Genomic DNA, 20,638 nt, shown 5'->3' with positions numbered 1-20,638 from the left:
ACTCATGCCAAGAACAACTTTTTTAAAAACATAGTCATGCAATCCATTTAAACATTGACATACCTATCACTTATGGACCATGGTCAATTTTCATTCAATACCAAATATAAAATTACTTAATAAGTAAATCTCCTACCACTATTGAGAAAATATCCCATACCCTTTTCCTTCCCACAAGTATGTGTATAGAAACCTGCTCAACTATTCTCTACATCCAAACTAATCTCAAATACAAAGGCTTAGAACAATTACCTTCAAAGAACTCTTGGAAACTGCATGTAGATTGTGTAAACAATGAACACTTAAATTGTATTTTTCAGGGGGGAAACCAAGATGGCGGCATAAGGTAAACACCTAATTGTTGCCTGCCACAACAATTTTGAAACTACAACTGGAAAACAGAGTGCACACCGTCCCGAACCACCGAAAAGCTGGCAGAGTGGAAAACCTACAACTAGAGAAAAAAAGAGAGGGGGACGCTGAGCCTCAGGAGCTGTGGAGATGCGGAGATCCGTGAGCGCGGAAAGGGCGGGCGGCTGAATACGCGGCAGGCTTGCTCGCAGCACGTGCGCGGAGAGGGAGGGCAGCAGACGCTGCGTGGCTAGCTTTCTCATTTGGGAGAAAAACAAAACCTCCCGACTGCACTGAAATCCAGCTGCGGTCGGGGAGAAACTGGGCTGTTTGGCAGCGAACGAGGCTCGAAAGCTGCCTTCTCTCAGAGGCGCGCAGCCATTAATTCGGGCACGGAGAAACCGACCCTCTTAGGGCGGCGCTGACGGAAACCAAGTTTGTCTGCGCCATTCTGAGACTCCGCCCCATCCGAGCTGAGCACAGCCCTCCCAGTGACTGGATTTCTCGTTCGGGAGAAAAACAAAACCTCCGGTCTGTACTGAAATCCAGCCCCAGCTGGGGAGAAACTGGTCTGTTAGGCAGCGGGAGAGGCTCAAAAGCTGCCTTCTCTCAGAGGCACGCAGCCATTAATTCGGGCACAGAGAAACCGGCCCTCTTAGGGCGGAGCAGACGGGAAACCAAAGCTTGTCTGCGCCACCCTGAGACTCCGCCCCATCCAAGCTGAGCACAGAAGCTCTCCCAGCGGAGACACTGCTGATCCTCACCGCCAACTGGCTTGGAAATCAACTCCCGCCAGTGATACCAACAATCCCAACCACTCTGAACTCCAGTTTCTGGGGACAAGCGGGGGACCCAGACGCCTACGGGACTCTCGGCCATCGGTCGGAGAGTGAGAGTGACTTTTCTGTCGGTGTGGACGACACCAGATTCCAACCACTCTCATAAGGGACACATTCAAGAGGCAGACTCAATGAGCACCAAAGCCCTACTGTGTCTCCAGCACAGCAATTCTTCCGTTATAGACACAGCAGGCCCTCACAACCAATTGGACCGGAGGTCAATTCCTCCCAGTGTACCAACAGCAATCAGGGCTTTTAACTACACCAAGACTTTCCACTCAGCCCACAAAGGGGAGTACCAAGAGCGACCACCTAGGGTGATTGGGGAAGCTGAGCTACCGGCCCCTATAGGTCACCGACCACACAAAGCCACTCCATTAACACAGGGAGGCAGCCAAAATGTGGAGACATCGAAGTATGTCACAAGTAGGAGAGATAGATGAAAGCAAACTAATGGATGACACAGTGTTCAGAACCATATTTATAAGGTTACTTAAGAATCTTCTAAAAACCGCTGAGAAACTTGAAGAGACCTTCAAGGACCTAAATGAGAATACCAAAAAAATGGAAAAGGACCAGTCAGAAATTATGCATAAAGAATATACAGAGTAGACCACCACACCCGAAGAGTCAAACCAAAGATCTGAAATATGAGGAAGAAAAAAACACCCAACCAGAGAGGCGGAAAGAAAGAAGAATCCAAAAGTGTGAGGATAGCGTAAGGAGCCTCTGGGACGGCTTTAAGCGTACCAATATCCGAATTTTTGGGGTGCCAGAGAGAGAGAGCAAGATACTGAAAACCTATTTGAAGAAATAATGACCAAAAACTTCCCCCACCTGGTGAAAGAAATAGACTTACAGGTTCAGGAAGTGCACAGAACCCCAAACAAGAGGAATCCAAAGAGGACCACACCAAGACACATCATAATTAAAATGCCAAGGGCAAAAGACAAAGAGAGAATCTTACAAGCAGCAAGAGAAAAACAGTTAGTTACCTACAAGGGAGCACCCATACGACTGTCAGCTGATTTCTCAACAGAAACTATGCAGGCCAGACGGGAATGGCAAGAAATATTCAAAGTGATGAATAGCAAGAACCTACAACCAAGATTACTCTACCCAGCAAAGTTATCATTCAGAATTGAAGGGCAGATAAAGAGCTTCACAGATAAGAAAAAGCTAAAGGAGTTCATCACCACCAAACCAGTATTATATGAAATGCTGAAAGGTATTCTTTAAAAGGAGGAAAAAGAAGAAAAAAGTAAAGATAAAAATTATGAACAACAAACACATATCTATCAACAAGTGATTCTAAAAATCAAGTGAATTAAAAATCGGAGGAACAAAATAAACTGGTGAACATAATAGAATCAGAGGCATAGAATGGGAGTGGATTAATAATTCTCAGGGGAAAGGGGTGTCTGTGTGGGGGGTATGGGAAGAGACTGGACAAAAATCATACACCTATGGATAAGGACAACGGGGGGGAGGGAACCGGGTGATGGGGAGATATGGGAGGAAAAAAAGGAGAAACAATTGTAATAATCTGAACAATAAAGATTTATTTTTTAAAAATGTAATTTTCAAAAGGAATACACTTACTGCCCAGCCAGCGTGGCTCAGTGGTTGAGCATCGACCTATGAACCAGGAAGTCATGGTTCCATGGTTTGATTCCCGGTCAGGGCACATGCCCGGGTTGTGGGCTCAATCCCCAGTAAGGGGTGTGCAGGAGGCAGCCCATCAATGATCTTCTCTCTTCATTGATGTTTCTCTCTCTCTCTCCTTCTCCCTTCCTCTCTGAAATCAATAAAAATATATTTTAAAAGAAAGAAAACCAAGGTCAAGAATACACTTACTTCCTCCTCCATTTCCTCACTTAACTTTCAATCTGGTTTCCATCACCCTATCACTCCAACAGTAGGAAAAAAATGCTATTTCCCCAAGTCATCACTGACCTCCTCCTAATTTGGGAGAATGGCAAATCTCCTACATCTGTCTTCTGTTCTCATTCTTTCATCTGTCTCTGGCATTCAACACACTTTCTTCACTTGGCTTTTCAGACACTACACCATCCTGGTTTTCTGGGCTCAAATCCTCAGCAGCAGCACATCCTTCTACTCCTGAAACATAAAATTGTTAACTTCTTTATCACGTTTCTCCCTTCCTACAGAAATGTTACTATTGGTATCATCCAACTTCAAAGGAAAAGCTAAAAACCTTGTCTTTCTCCAGAAACAGCCCACATCTGCCTACTAGATACCTACACCTATAATGAAATTCATCCAAAATAACCTCATTTGAAAACTTCCAAAATTTTCCAAGTGACGAATATATTCAAATGTTTCAGAACTCAAAACCTTTAAGCCATTCTTTTAATGTTACTATTTCTTTTATTTTATTTTATTGACTTTAGAGAGGAAGGGAGAGGGAGATAAACATCAATGATGAGAGAGAATCATTGACTGGCTGCCTCCTGCATGCCCCCTACTGGGGATCAAGCCCGCAATCCAGGCATGTGCCCTTGGCTGGAATCGAACCTGGGACCCTTCAGTCCGCAGGTCAACGCTCTATACATTGAGCCAAACCAGCTAGGGCTAATGTTACCATTTCTTAACACATACATTTGTCATAAAGGATTTAAGGCATTAGATCTGTCTTCCTTTACATTCTCTCTGCCATCAATTTAGTATAGGTATCTGAATTAAGGGTCATTGTACCAAAGCCACCTCCTCCTCATCTTTTAGAAGTAAGTTTGGTAACCCTTGTCCAGTACTAGTTTTGATATGTGAATACGTCACATATATAACCCAGCAGTTATAAGGTATCTTTATTAACTACTGTATCAATAATTGCCTCCTCTGTGGTTCCCTGAAACTTCATGCCCTTATTTACCTGTCTGAACTATGTAAATTGTGAAACTGATGCCAAAGTGGGACTGTTATTCTTCTAGAACAGTGGTTGGCAAACTGCGGCTTGCGATCCACATGCGGCTCTTTGGCCCCTTGAGTGTGGCTCAGCGTTAGAACCACTTCTTCAAAATAGACTCACCCAGGCCAAAAACCGACTTCTGCGCATGGGCCAAGAAGTTTCAATCGCACTTTATGTGCGCGCCCACACGTGGTATTTTGTGGAAGAACCACACTCAAGGGGCCAAAGAGCCGCATGTGGCTCGCAAGCCAGTTTGCCGACCACTGTTCTAGAATACTGCTAAAATCCATCAACAAACCATAAATGCCTCGATAAAATACAGCTCTTTTTAAAATATATATATTTTTTTAATTGATTTCAGAGAGGAAGGGAGAGGGAGGGAGAGATAGAAACATCAATGATGAGAGAGAATCATTGATCGGCTGCCTCCTGCACGCCCCCTACTGGGGATTGAGCCTGCAACCCGGGCATGACCGGGAATCGAACCCGGAACTCTTCACTCCGAAAGCTGCCACTCTATCCACTGAGCCAAACCAGTTAACCCTTTGCACTCACTTGCTTTTTTCTCGATTCCTTTATTCTAATGCTAACCATGTCAAGTCACACTCGACATCTGAGTGCAAAAGGTTAAGGCAAAATACAGCTATTTCTTTCTGATCCCTACACTTTGGTTCAATTTGGCCCTGCCTTACTCCTAAATTGCACCTGCTCTTTTGCCTCCACCTTCCACCAGCATGTTTTCTCAACAGCATACCGAACATACCCGCCATTACTCATTTTCTGTCCATCAATGTAAAGAGCAATTACTTGATGTCCCTAGTAACTGTGGCATTTAAGGGACACTTAAAAATACACTAAATAGCGCTACTTAACAGCAGCTTGAGTTCTTATGTGTAACTTTGTAGCTTTCCGTCTTGCTTCTCTATCAATTGTCACTTCTTGGTGTTGTATGCCTGACCTCCTCATATGATGCACCTAAATTGTCAGAGGGCTTAGAGACCAACTCACCATACTGATTAGAACAGCTAAGAAAATCAGAATGAAAAACTAAAGGTAGGTTTGTTTTTTAACTGCAAAAATCAAGTCCAACCAAAGCTCTGACTAAACCCCAATATATAAAATAGATAAAAGTGGCCTCAATTATAGAAATGGGCCTAGTGCAGCCTAGCACAGAAAGAAGTTCAAGGGCCCCATCTGCATATCCATCCCACTTTCCCACCCAGTGCAAAATCCCAGCCTTATGTACCACAAATGTGGACACTGACTTATCAGCTAGCACTTGACTGTATTCCCAGATAGCAGTATTTCAGATAGTTAAGGTATTGCGATTAAGAGCACAGGTTTGGAAATCACACAGACCCGAGTTCCCCAAGTTACTAGATTAGATAACCCTGATCAAGTACTTTACTCTTTCTCAGGAGTGTGTGGAGCACTAAACAAGTGCTTAGCCAAGATCCTAATAGCTACCATAAATGGTAGGAACTGTAAGATTAACATACTCTGACCACTTTTTTCTAATGCTGTTTATTATAAAATATTATCTATTCCAATCAATTTAAATAACTTTACTGAGGTATAGTGAATACCATAAAGTTCACCATTTTAAGTATACAGTTCAATGATTTTTAGCACTTACCAATTTGTACACCCACTGGCCAACTATCACTCCAATAAAACCTTTTGTAACACTGGTCGTTTCTTTGTCCCACAGATGGCTAGACTATCAGAGTATATAAACTAGTTTATCATGTGCTTGCTACATCCCATTACAGCTGGGATCTTTCGGTGAATGAGATAAGCATTACAATAGCTCAAATTATCTCTAAAAAAAAAAAAAAAGCTCTTCTGTGATAATAAAATAGTAAATGGCCTATATTAACTAACAAGGCTGGTATTGCTCAGTGGTTGTGTCCACCTATGGGTCGAGAGGTCTCAGTTCAGTTCCCCAAGGTTCTGAAAGGGTATAGGTTGAGCTATCCCGGGGAAGGGGGGGGGGGGGGGGTGGAAGGGGGTTATCAGTGATTATCTTTCACCACTGATATTTCTATATTTCTATCTCTCTCTCCCCCCCTTCCCTTCGTCTCTAAAATCAATAAAAATATACTTTACTTAAAAATAAAAAGGTTTTTATTCCTTAACTACCATCTACCATCTAGATTTTTTCTGAAAATACACGGGTATGTTTTCCCCCCGCCATTACCTCAGCATTCCAAATCACAAGGAATTTAAAAGGTAATAAAGAATCGCCTGCCCTAGCCTGTTTGGCTCACTGGATAGAGCATCGGCCTGTGGACTGAAGGTCCCAGGTTTGATTCCGGCCAAGGGCACATGCCCTGGTTGGGGGCTCGATCCCCAGTGGGGAGTGTACAGGAGGCAGCCAATCAATGATTCTCTTTCATTATGTTTCTATTTCTATCTCTCTCTCTCTCTCCCTCCCTCTCTGAAATCAATAAAGATATATATATATATATATATATATATATATATATATATATATATATATATTTAAAATGCCCTAACCGGTTTGACTCAGTGAATAGAGCGTCGGCCTGCGGACTAAAGGGCCCCAGGTTCGATTCCAGTCAAGGGCATGTACCTTGGTTGCAGGCACATCCCCAGTGGGGGGGGGGGGGGGCGGGGTGCAGGAGGCAGCAGATTGATGTTTCTCTCTCATGGGTGTTTCTAACTCTCTATCCCTCTCCCTTCCTCTCTGTAAAAAAATCAACTAAATATATTTTTTTAAAAAAATTAAAAAAAGAATAGCCCTAGCTGGTTTGGCTCAGTGGATAGAGCGTCAGCCTGCAGACTGAAGGGTCCCAGGTTCAATTCCAGTCAAAGGCATATGCCCAGGTTGTGGGCTTGATCCCCGGTGGGGGGCTTGCCGGAGGTGGCCAATCGATGATTCTCTCTCATCATTGATGTTTCTGTCTCTCCCTCTCTTTCCTCTCAGAAATAAATAAAAATATCTTTAAAAAAATAAAAATAAAAGGTAATAAAGAAGCTGAATTTTCAAAAGGCCATCTGGTCTCCAGTAATTCAAAGAAGCATTTCACTAAGTAATCAATATTATACCAGGAAATTTCTAATAAAAATAAAATGAGATCTTCATTGGAGGAAAAGAATTGAGACATTCAATAAGTTACTATAGCCCTGGCCAATCTGGTTCAATGGATAGAGCATCGGCCCATGGACTGAAGGATCCCAGGTTCAATTCTGGTCAAGGGTGTGTGCCTTGGTTGCAGTTTGCAGGCTCTCACATTGATGTTTCTTTGTCTCTCCCCCTCCCTTCCACTCTGTCCAAAAATCAATGTAAAAAATATCCTCGCGTGAGGATTAACAACAAAAACCCCAGCAAATTCAAAGAGTGTTATGTAATTTAAATCCTTACCCTAGGATATTTTATTCCATTGATCTTTCATTATTGATTACATTATTCATCTGTATTTGTAACATCTAACAGTTGCTAACAAGTTTCAACAATGAATCTTTGTTCAAGTGAACATCTGTACGGCACATATTAACAAAAAAGAAAAAACTATCACTCAGACCTAATCTGAATTAACCTACATTCTAAGCATTTTACAAAAATAAAATGCCATGAGAATATGCTATTTAAAGTTTTTTTAAATATATTTTTATTGATTTCAGAGAGGAAGGAAGAGGGAGAGACAGAAACATCAATGATGAGAGAGAATCATCGATCAGCCGCCTCTTGCAACCCCCAACCGGGGATTGAGCCCACAACCCGGGCATGCACCCTTGATCGGAATCGAACCTGGGACCCTTCAGTTAGTTCACAGGCTGATGCTCTATCCACTGAGCCAAACGGGCTAGGGCAACTATTTAAAGTTTTTATTAATGTAATAGCTTTGCCACATTCTCACACATCAAAAGGATCATTAATCGGTGTTTCAAAACTGATAAAAGGAGTGTGCACAGCAGTTAACTGGATACATAGAATATTTTTAGTCTTTCCAACAGCCCAAGAAAGTTACACTTATCCTAAAATAAATTACAATATACTCAACAATGGCAAGAAGTATCTGAACTAAGTAATAGCAGTAGTTATGTATTACTTATCAGATCGTCTAACTGGCAATTACATCTGAAAAAATAATTATTTAAGACATGGATTATAATTCAGTTCTATACTTCAGTGACAATGCATAGAGTGAATCAGAAACCCTGATTGGACAGGAAGGGAGACTAAAAAAGGACATTTTGTAAACAATTGGGAAAATCTGAATGTGAACTTATACCAAATGTAATTATAGGTATTATACATTATATAGTATTAAATAATTATTCATTTTCCTAGGTGTGATAATGTGGTTATTTGTAAGAGAAGCTCTTTATTGTAAACAGATGCTTACTAAGGAAACATTTGGGCATAAATATGAAGATGTTTGCACTTTACTTTTCATTTACTTAGCCTTAAAAGATAACATGTGTAGTATAGAGAAAAGTCAATGTGTCAAAATGTTAAGTAGGTATACATGTGTTCCCTATTATACTCTTTCAACTTGTATAGATTTGAAAATCTTAAAAAGTTGGAGGAAACCAGCCCTGGCCAGTAGCTGAGTTGGTTAGAGCATCCTCCTGATATGCCAAAGTTGGGGTTTTGATCCCCAGCCAGAGCACATACAAGAAGCAACCAATGTATACATAAATATGTGGAACAACAAATCAATGTTTCTTTCTCTTTCTCTCTCTTTCCCTCTCCTCTCTAAAATCAAATATTTTTAAAAAGTTGGAGGAGCTGCCCTAACCGGTTTGGCTCAGTGGATAGAGCATCGGCCTGCAGACTGAAAGGTCCCAGGTTCGATTCCCGTCAAGGGCATGTACCTTGGTTGCGAGCACATCCCCAGTTGAACGTGTGCAAGAGGCAGCTGATCTACATTTCTCTCTCATCGATGTTTCTAACTCTCTATCCCTCTCCCTTCCTCTCTGTAAAAAAATCAATAAAATATTTTTTTTTAAAAAAGTTGGAGGAATTTGCAGCAACCTGGATGGAATTGGAGAATATTATACTAAGTGAAATAAGCCAGTCAATGAAAGAAAAATACCACATGATCTCACTCATTTATGGATAATAAAGAACATTATAAACTGATGAACAAAAAGATAGTTACAGAGACATTAAAGCAACAAACAGACTTTCAAATTACAGGGGGAAAGTTATGGAGAGGGGGGTAGATAAGAAATCAAACGAAGGACTTGTATGCATGCGTATAAGCATAAACAATGGACGCAAAACTCTGGGGGGTGAGGGCATGTGTGGGTGTGGCGTGGGGGGGGTAATGGTAAGATATGTACACATATAATACCTCAATTAAAAAAAAAAAGATTAAAAAAAAAAAAAAAGTTGGAGGAGCCCTAGCTGGTTTGACTCAGTGAATAGAACATCAGCCTGCAGATTGAAGGGTTCTGGGTTCCATTCTGGTCAAGGGCACATGCCCAGGTTGCAGGCTCAATCCCCATTAGGGGGCATGCGGGAGGCAGCCGATCAATGATTCTCTCTCATCATTGATGTTTCTTTATCTCTCTCCCTCTCCCTTCCTCTCTGAAATCAATAAAAATATATATTTTTTAAAAACCTGGAGGAAACCAAACAGAAAGAAATCAAGACTGCAAAAAGGACAGAAAAACAATAAAGACCAGGAAAGCAGAAGACTATGATGGCAGAAATATATCTAAAATATCCATAATTATAATAAATGTGAATGGCAGAAATATATCTAAAATATCCATAATTATAATAAATGTGAATGATCTTCATGCTCCAATTAAAGGAGAAGCTGGCAGGTTGTATTAATAAAGCAAAATGCAGCTGTGTGGTATTCATAAAAGATGTATCTAAAACATCCCACTAGAATTGGCTAAAACTAAATATTAAAGCATTATAAAATGTTGGCAAGGATGTGGGGCTCTTAACTATTCAGTCTTGAAAATTAAGTTCCAATGTCTAAGGTATCCATTATATGTATGAATTAAAACTTCTTCCCTAGACTTCTAGAATGATACCAGTTTATGTAACACCTTCAAGAGAACTAAGGGTCACTCAATATTCTGTGTTCTGATGAGAAGCCTAATTAAGAATGACTATACAACACTATGGAAAACAGTTTGGGATTACCTAGTAAAGTTACACATATTCCACACACAGCCCCAAATTTCCATTCCCAATTATATATATAATCCTGAGAAATCTGTTTTGGTGGGAGAGAGAGCATGAAAATGTTCACAAGGAGACAACTATAACCTGTAATCACACAGACACCTGGAAATGAGACAAACATCCATCCTATATAATAAAGATGTAATATGCATATACACCGTGAAGTGTAACAATCGGATCATGGATCAGCAGGAGGGTGGGGCAGTGAGCTACAAGTGGGCAGCAGAGCTACAGGAGGGGGCAGGGCAGCAAGCTATGAGGAGGGGGAGGGGGCAGGGGAGCTACAGGAGGGCGGGGCAGCAGACGGAGAGTCCCTGGAAGGTGGCAGCGAGCTACTGGCAAGCTGCTGGCGCACGAATTCGTGCGCAGGGCTACTAGTCAGAATATAATAGGATGTGGCATATCCTTACAATGAACTACTATACTACTTAAAGTGATTGCTAGCTGTAAGAATCAACTATGGATGAATCTAAAACATTTAAGAGTGAAATAATAAAAATAAAAATAAAACATGTAAGCCCTAGCCGGTTTGGCTCAGTGGATAGAGCATCAGCCTGGGGACTGAAGGGTCGCAGGTTCGATTCCAGCCAAGGGCACATGCCTGGATTGCGGGCTTGATCCCCAGTAGGGGGCATGCAGGAGGCAGCCAATCAGTGATTCTCTCTCATCACTGATGTTTCTATCTCTCTCTCTCCCTCTCCCTTCCTCTCTAAAATCAATAAAAATATATATATTTTTAAAAAGAATGGACATTCTAAAAAAAAAAAAAAAAAAATGAAACATGTAAGAGTGGAAGTATCAGAAGAATCATAAAATTCCCTTTAGATCAAGATTGAAAATGGGCAATATACACTATATACGGTTTATGAACATATACATATATGAAATAAAAATAATTCTAAAAAATCATAAACCCAAAATGTAGAGTAATGGTTACCTCTGGAAAAGAGGGAAAGGAATGCCTTGGGAGACGGCATACATGGGGAGGGTAGGAGCTTTTAGGTAGCCATAATGTTTTCCTTCTAATGGTTGGTCATTTTATTCTTGTTTTTTGAAAAGTCTACATATGCTTTTATACCGCATATATCTTCTTCTCTGACTTTTTAAAAATTACATACTTTATGTAAAAAAAAAAGAGCAAGAATTTATACTAAAATGTTAAGCCAATAGTTATTTTTACTTTTTTCCCCCCTTAACTTTCTTAAATGTATTTTGTTAGGTGAAATAGTTTCAGCCAACGTGACCCAAAAACCTACTCTAGCCCTACAAGTGTGGCTCAGTAGTTGAGCTTCAACCTATGAACCAGGAGGTCACAGTTCAATTCTAGTCAGGCCCAGGTTTCGGGCTAGATCCCCGGGAGGGGGTGTGTAGGAGGCAGGAATCAATGATTCTCTCTCACCACTGATGTTTCTATTTCTCCCTTCTACTCTGAAATCAATGAAAATATTTTTTAAAATAAAATTTTAAAAACCTATTCTAAATTGGAAATTGGTAAATTAATTTGAGAAAAGGGGGGGGGGGCTATTGGTTTGGTCTAAAAAAACAATTTAAACTTAAGTTTATCTATCAATCCTAAAGCCATTTTTTTTTCCTAAACCCTATTTCAGTTAAATTTGTATTTTTTTAATTTCATTTATTTTTTAAATATATTTCTATTGATTTCAGAGAGGAAGGGAGAAGAATAGAGAGATAGAAACATCAAAGATGAGAAGAAGTCATTGACTGGCTGCCTCCTGCACGCCCCCCACAGGGGACCAAGCCTGCAACCCAGGCATGCGCCCTTTACTGGAATCGAACCTGGGACCCTTCAGTCCGCAGGCCGACGCTCTATCCACTGAGCCAAACCAGCCAGGGCTAAATTTGTATTTTTTTTAAGCCCATTTATCTCCTTTAATGATTTGCCAATGCCAAACACTGTTATCAAATGAAAAATCCCACCCTTCAAAGAACAGACATTCAAGTTGGGTAGACACACACACAATACAGACAACACTATACACCTTGCCCCAAGCCCATGTGGTTGCAAAGTTTGTTTGTTTTTTCATCTGCTTGCATGGGAAGCAGCATATTATGGTGGCAGTAGAATAAAAATGCCTACAATCTCCTAGTTGAGACAGTGTTGAGAGTGTTTTTATATGGGATGAAGGGACAGAATAAGGCAAGAAAAGAGAATGGAGAGAAAAAGAGAAAGAAAAATAAAAGAGAAAGGAGGAAGGGATAGAATAAGAGAAAGGAGAGGAGAAAGGCATCATTAACAAGAAGCAAATCTGAGCTTCCAAAAGTCTTCATTGGCATAATATCTAGGAGTGATTTGATGAGAAAATTGAGATTACATGTAAAAAAACTTGAGTATCGCCCTGGCTGGGTAGCTCAGTTGGTTAGAGTGCCCTCCCGATGAGCCATGGTTGCGGCTTGATCCCCGGCCAGGGCACATACAAGAATCAACCACTGAATGCAAAATAAGTAGAACAAGTTGATGTTTCTCTCTCTCTAAAAATCAGTAAGATGAAATAAAAAATGTAAGTATCATACTAAGTATTACTGGATTATGTATGTACATGTAACTTTCAGTGAGAAATGAGAAAGTTCCTATGTGACATCTTACAGATTAATAGTAACACCATAATAGCAAGAAAAAAGTTACAGCAACAGGTGTAAAACCAAATGAAATGCTTTCCTTTATTTATCTTTAAAATATTTTCATAACATAAACTTTTAAAGTTTTAGACCCAATCAAATATATGTTCTATTACCTTTAGGGTTCCAAATGAAGAAAACCAAGCAACAAATTCCCAACAACTTTTAAAAGTAGAGTGCACTGCCTAGTCGTAAATAAAACACCCACTCCTTAATCCAAGCCGAATTTCATAAATTAATTCCACAGAGTTAACTGGGTTCCAATTCAATGTACTTCATAATACCAGTGTGAAAATGAGTTACCTGAAAATTGAAATTCACTCTACGTTAGGCAGAAATTCACAAACCTGGCCTGAAAATCCATGGGAAGAAATTTCAAAACTAAAATATACTTTCTTTAAAAAGTACAGGAATGCAGCATCTTTGAAATAAAAGTCAAGAAAACAACAACAAAAAAAGTGGGAAATATCAGCATATGCAATTTGCATTATAATTGTCTAAACAAAACTGATTAATTTGGTTCTTGAACTTAAAAAGGAAAAAAAAAAAAGGATTCTATTCCTACATATTTGATAGTTGAGTCAAGTTACTTCAAAACCTACCACAGGCTTACTTGGTGATATTTCCTATAAATCTTCCCTCTTTCTGCTTCCAAGTTAAATCCCCACTCTCTTTTTCTGAGGGTGGGGGTGGGGTGAAAAGAAAAAAAACAGCTGCTTCTAAAATATATCATCGATTCACCACCTCATCAGTCAACACCACAGGTGCCATTACACTCAACTTTTAAAGGACACTCCATTTACTCAAATTAAGAACTGGTATTTGCTGACCTACAGGATACCTCACTAAGAAAAATAGGGTAGATGTTTAAGAGCAAAGGAACTTCAGTCTATGAATTCACACAGACAGCTTCTTTTGAGCAGGTATTAATCCTTCACAATACACTTACACCAAAAAGGAAGTGTCTTATAACAAAACAAAAAAATCTTAAAGTCATCATTTTTAAAAAGGTCTAGAAAATCAACACTTCAAGACAAACGCTTACAGCCCTAGCCGTTTTGGCACAGTGGATAGAGTGTTGGCCTCGGACTGAAGGTTCCAGGGGTTCGATTCAGGTTGGGGGAACATGCCCGAGTTGTGGGCTCCATCCCCAGTGGAGGGCATGCAGGAGGCAGCTGATCAATGATCCTCTCTCATTATTGATGTTTCTATCTCTCTCTCCCTCTTCCTTCCTCTCTAAAATCAATAAAAATATACTTAAAACAAAAAGACTAACCCTTACAAAAGTAAAGGCTTCACTTCAGACCAGTTCAAATCTTCAAGATTGCTTTATATTTTCTACATGTAGTTTATACTTAAGGCAGTAGAGATATTAACTAGTTCCTATCAAGACACAGCGCATACTGAAGCAAACCTATTCTTCTTCATGTTCTACTACTATTTCTTTCCAAACAATAAAAGTCACTCAGGCTAATAACCATGAGACACTCTGGTGAGCAGTGCACTGGCTGCACCAGTTACCAGGAAAGGGAAGCAGAGGTGTTATTGTTCCAGCCTTATCCTAAAGGCAGCTCCAAGTGACTACTGCTGGTCCAGCCCACATTTAAAGACAGAGGCCAGAAGAAACCAGAGCGGCAGGAAACAGGCAGGAGAGGCAATTACCACAAACCTTTCCCATGGCCTCATTCCCATGCCACCATTTCCAGCCACATTTCAATCTTAACACAAATCCCCCTTTTCTGAATTGTTTCTTAATTATCGAGGGTCAGAGGCAACAAGGAAGCAAAAAGAGGAAATCAGAGCTGTGGGAAACAAGCAGGATGGGGGGGGGGGGGGAATCTCATTACACATGTGAACTAGCTGTAAGGGGGGAGGGGAGATTAGGAGGAACTCACTAAGCTAGCAGAAGACGAGTATGGGAAACTAATCATTTCTGCCTAATGATAGATAAGGGAAGTCTTCACAGCAATGGGAGGACAGCCCAAGCCAAGGGGTCCTTGCAGGAAAGTAAGAGATGTGGTGTACTGGAAGACCCTATCATCTAAAGACAGTGAAATTTATTCCCCTTCCTGAGACAGACAGGAACCAACCCAATCCAGGCACCTAATGCGTAGGACATAGGAGCTCTTGGGTATTATGTCCATTTTCCAACCACCTTTTATTAACAAACTGACACACAAAAAAGAATGTACATCTCATGGCAAAAAAGTGAGGAACACACTACTCACATACCTCTTGGTTTAAAAAGTACTATCATAATAGAAAATATAAAAGATCTGGTTTCACAAAAAAACTTTAATTATATGCCCTTCAAATAAGATGATCTTTGGATACCTTATGTAGACCTTAAAAAGCTCTCAGTTGTTAAGACACACAGGTGCTGAAGAAGTCAGTAACCCTAAATACTGGCAGACAATATACGTTGGATATAAGTAGAAACACTATACAACGGAGGTGGTAGTAAACTACAGGATTATGTCTAACAGGAAATAACAGGAATGATGATGACATCAACTCAGGGAAAACAAGGACAAGAGGCCAGAGTGGTGGCACTTGAGATGCCTGGGCAATTAATTAGATTGAAAACCCACGGGGAAAGGTGGGGCAGCCAAGTGAGAAAGTGATTCAGAGGCAAAAAAGATGTAATGCACTAAGGCATTTTTTTATATTATAACAGAAAGCGCTTTAGTTTACAAAGCGCCAACAGGAACTGGGACTGAGAAAACTGAGTCCCAAGAGACTGTCACCAAAGCCTTCCAGAATAAAAAGGAGTAGAGTTGAACTATGCCTCCGAGAAAGCCGGGAAAGGCTAGAGAGCGCAGAAGTTGAGCTCTAAGAGGTCCAGTCCCAGGACTAGCGAGCGACAGTCGTGAAAACGGAAAGATGGTCAAGATGGGAAGCGTCAGCGTGGTGCGGGAGCTCCAGAGGACAGAAAGAGACTCAGGTAGGAGGAAAAAACCACACCCTCTAAGGCAGAAACCTTCAGGGGGGAGGGGAATGAGCCCCCTGAGGCTGGGTGGGGCCGGGCCGACCGGGACTCGGGTAGGCAGGAAGCGCGGGGCAACAGGATGGGAAGAGGAAGGAGGACGCCCGGGCCTGGGCATACTGAGGACGCTTACAGCCGACGAAGGAAGCTCGGCCCGGTCCTCACGGGTGGGCACTGGGGCAGGATAAACGGGGCTAAAGAAAAGAAGACCTGAACTCAACGCTAAAAAGCGCAGTGAAGGGCCTGGAACTGGGAAGGAGAGAGAGAGAGGGTGCCAATTACCGCTGCTGTTCTCGCTGGACTCGGCACCCGCCGCCGCCGCCGCCGCTCGTTACCTGCCAATGTGCCTCTTACAAAGCGGCGGCGGCGGCAGAGGCAGCGCGTCTCGTCACGTGACCTCTACGTCACGGGCGAAGGAGGAGTCACCACGCGCCTCTCACCAGCCCGCGGGTGGAGCGCATCGCTTCTTCAGCGGCCCCCAACACCACCCGGGGAAGGTCCACAGCGCCGAGGCCAGGAGAGGCGCGGGGATGGAGCACATAAGGAAGATTTATCAGGAGCGAACTATCCACAGCACCCAGGATGCCCACAGCTGCAGCTCGTTGTCGCGCTGTGATGACTTCACAAGGCAAACCCCTCCCACGTCGCTTCCCTGCTCGAATCACGTGACGCGTTCCAACCACTCAGGGCAACAAATGTTGCGAGAGGGGACTACGACTCCCAGCTTGCTGCGCGGCATAGGCCCCCACCCGTGCAGCCTTTTCCCCGCAGGTTCATCGGCGATGCAACTAAGACTTAATACAGAGCGAAGGCCGAAAGGGTAAGCGGACAGGGCTATCATTTGAGACTAATACCAGTGGGTGCCTCCTGCCAGGTGGCTGAACGTGGTTCTTGCTGCGAGAACAGTCCCGGCGGGAGAAGGTTTCCACACCCACAGCCCAAGCTCGCGCTCCTCCCCGCTCCCTGCGCGGGAAAACGCCAACGGCTAGTCACGGTACCGGCGGCACCAAGCGGGCTTCAAACGGAACCTTCTTTCTTATTAAATGTGGGATCGAATTCTGCATTCCCAAGTCTCCTCTGCGTGAAAAGATGAACACTTATTGAACGCCTACTCGATGTCAGCCGTTTATACTACTGTTATTAAGTCATGTAAACCCTTCGATAAAGGGATTTCCCCGTTTTAAGCATGAAAAAGGGGTTAGAGAGGTTCAGCTGTGTCCTGCCTCATACTCAAGATTTTCCCTTTCCAAACAATGAATAATCCTCTCAAAACTATCTCACCTATTTTAACTTTACGAATTAAGTATGATGGAGCCCTGGCCGGTGTGGCTGAATTGGTAGGAGCGTAGTCCTATGCACCGGAAGGTCACGGTTCGATTCTGGTCAGGGCACGTACCTAGGTTCCGGGTTTGATCCCGGGGCGCCAGAGGGAAGGCAACCGATGTTTTCCCCTCTCGCTCTCCACGCCCCCCCCCTTCCTCTCTAAAATCAATTTTAAAAAAATAATAATAATGGAGGAGATAATGGTTTATAATTGTAGTACAATGTTATGCAGTTTGAAATATTTTCTCATTTACTGGCTTATTTGATCTTCAAAGGCAGTATCCCAGACTATTAGATACATGCACTTTGGAGTCCAGCAGGCCTGACCTCTCAATTCAAGTGTTCCTTTGTGATAACACTGCTTCACCAGGTGGTGAAAATTAAATGAGATATATAAAGTATCTGCTTCACACATAGTAAATCCTCAATAAATATTCGTAATTATTTTCACACCCCGTTTGTACCATTTGGGCACAACAGGTCTAAGTAAGGTAGGTAAGGGAATTAACACTACTAACTTGCTAGTTACTAATAGACTAGTTATAGGTTAAATTACTTGATAAAAACAATGGAAACCTTAACAGTCCAGCCCAGTTAAAGTGAGGGCTTTGTTCCTCATCCAAATTGATCAAAGAATGCTCAGACTGTGCCTTTAACAAACAACTTATTCATATGTAGATGTATCTTATCTCTCCCCTTTTGACAGTGAGCTAGGATTGTGTCTGCTCAGTACAGTCTTCCTCCTCTTTGTAGTACTGCTTTATAGAAATGTGTGGGAGAGTCAAAGATAACTACCCTTGAGAGGTAAAAACTTAATAGCAAGAACACAGGAAAACAATTCTGAAAGGATATATATAAACCTGATAACAGTAACTGTTAATAGTGGGAAAAATGGTTTGTGATTGAGGGTGCTAGTCAAAAGGAACTATAATCAATCTAATCTGTAATGTTTTAATTATTTACATGGAGGTGTTGGGGTTTTTTCTTTATTGAATTTATTGGGGTCACATTGATTTATAAACTTACAGAGGTTTCAGGTGAATAGTTCTATAATACATCATCTGTACATTGTATTGTGTTCACCACCCAAAGTCATGTCTCCTTTCATCACCATTTATTACCCCTTTACCTTCTCCTAACTCCCCCACCCCCTTTCCCTCTGGTAATTACCATACTGTTTGTATCTGTGTCTATACAGTTGTCTTTTTCCTGTGTTTTTTCCCTTAATCCTTTCACCTTTTTCATCCAGCGCACCACTCTCTCCCCTCTGACAGCCATTAGTTTGTTCTCTGTATATATGAGTCTATTTCTATTTTATTTGTTTATTTGATTCATTAGATTCCACATATAAGTAAAACCATATGATATTTGTCTTTCTCTGACTGGCTTATTTCACTTAGCATAATACTTTCCAGGCCCATCTATGCTGTGGCAAAAGGTAAGATTTCATTATGTGTTATGGCCAAGTAGTATTCCATTGTGTAAATGTATCACAGCTTTTTTAACCATTCATCTACTGATGGGCACTTGGCTGCTTCCAAATCTTGGCTATCATAAATAATTCTGCAATGAACAAAGGGTGCATATATTATTTCTTTGATTGATTGATTGATTGATTGATTGATTGATTTGAGAGAGAGAAATGGCTAAAGAAAAATCAAAAGAATAATGTTTTGTGACACAAAACGTATGAAATTCAATTTTTAGTATCTATTAAGTTCTGTTGGAACACATCCATGTTTATTTGTTTATGTATTGTGTATGGCTGTCTTCACAATATAATAGCAGAGTTTCTAAAGAAACCGAGTGGCCCAGAAAGCCTAAAATATTTACATGCTGGCCTTTTACACAAAAGTTTGCCAACCCCTATTCTAGAAGAATCTAAATGTATGACCTTAGACAAAGTACTTCCATCTCATCCTGCTTAGTTTTCTCATCTGCAAAATGAGGATAATAATAACTATACCAGTGAATTCTCTAGAGGTTAAGAAACTATAATAATAAAAGCGTAATATGCTAATTAGACCAGACGACCTTCCAGACGAAGCAGGGCTGCTAGGGAAGCCCAGGTGGCCGAAGGAAGGCCTACTCTTGCACGAATTTCGTGCATCGGGCCTCTAGTTCAGTTATAATGTTGGGTTTTGGTTTTAGATTTTACCCTTTTTGATAATACTGAAATTTCTGTGATATTCTGAAATTTCTAGATAAATGGTTTATGGTTGATTTATGTTCCCTTCAGTGGGCTCTCCCTCTCAGGGGAGTATGCATGCACCTTTCCTTTCCTCCTCTTCTTCCCCCAGGCACATTACCTTTGCCTTTCCTCTCCTAAGCTCCAAAGGCCCTTCTACCTCCCTAACTTGTTTCCCAAGCCTTTGCAGCCCAGCTGGCTCACTTCTGCTACCTCTAAATTTATAAATAAACTTTTTCTTACAATTTGGGGGAAAAAAATCTTTTTTTTTTTTTTAAATCCTCACCCTAGGATATGTTTATTGATCTTGGAGAGAGTAAGGGTAAGAGAGATCTATGTGAAAAACATCTATCGGTTGCCTCCCATACTCACCCCAACCCTGGACCAAATCCTCAACCTAGGTGTGTGCCTTGACTGGAAATCAAACCCGAGACCTTTTGGTGTACAGGACAACACTCCAACCAACTAAGTCACACCAGCCAGGCGGGGGGGATTCTTATGCTGAAGTCCTAATCCCTAGTAATGCAGAAGGTGACTGTATTTGGAGATAAAGTATTTGAAGAAGTAATTAAGGTTTAATAAAGTCATTGGGGTAGACAGTAATCCAATATGATTGATGTCAGGACACAGGGAATCAGAGAAAAGACCATGTGAAGACAAAGGGAGGTCCAGCCAGCGTGGCATGGCACAGTGGTTGAGCATCAACCTATGAACCTGGAGGTCATGGTTCGATTCCCTTTCAGGGCACCTGCCCGGGTTGCAGGCTTGATCCCCCAGTAGGGGGCATGCAGGAAGCAGCCAATTAATGATTCTCTCTCATTATTGATGTTTCTATCACTCTCTCCCTCTCCCTCCCTCTCTGAAATCAATAAAAAAAAATTATTATTATTTTTTAAAGAGACAAAGGGAGAAGATGGCCATCTACAAACCAAGGAGAGAGGCCTCTGGAAAAAAACAATCCTGCCAATGCCTTGATCTACATCTATCCTCCAGAACTGTGAGAAAGAGATTTCTGTTAAGTTTCCCAGTCGGTGGTGCTATCTTAGAACAGCACTAGCAAATTAATACAGATGGGATGTTTACAGTTCTATTAAGCATGAAGAATAGGGGCTGGCAAAGAATTGCCTTCTTTTCTTTTAGGAAGAGATTATTTTCATTCTGGTAATTCCAGTTTGGGAAGTAGACAGACCTAGGGCCATCACTGTCT

General features: G+C 41.5%; 1 protein-coding gene across 11 annotated transcripts in view; it reads right to left on the bottom strand.

The window, feature by feature from the left end:
• UBAP2 (ubiquitin associated protein 2) overlaps positions 1 to 16,505 on the bottom strand; it is a 106,419-nt gene extending 89,914 nt beyond the window's left edge. For 4 of the 11 annotated variants that reach the window (XM_079789689.1, XM_079789693.1, XM_079789695.1 and 1 more), the window contains exon 1: positions 16,203 to 16,499. The gene's annotated coding sequence lies outside the window, so the exon portion shown is untranslated. Of the gene's footprint in view, positions 1 to 3,146; positions 3,312 to 16,202 lie in introns of all 11 variants that reach the window. The other 7 variants (XR_013814452.1, XM_079789692.1, XM_079789691.1 and 4 more) reach the window with 6 other exon arrangements.
• Between the last annotated feature and the right edge of the window lie 4,133 nt (positions 16,506 to 20,638).

This window comes from Cnephaeus nilssonii, assembly GCF_951640355.1.
Source record: "Cnephaeus nilssonii genome assembly, chromosome: 14".
NCBI lineage: Eukaryota > Metazoa > Chordata > Mammalia > Chiroptera > Vespertilionidae > Cnephaeus > Cnephaeus nilssonii.
This window is presented reverse-complemented; position numbering and strand designations above follow the sequence as displayed.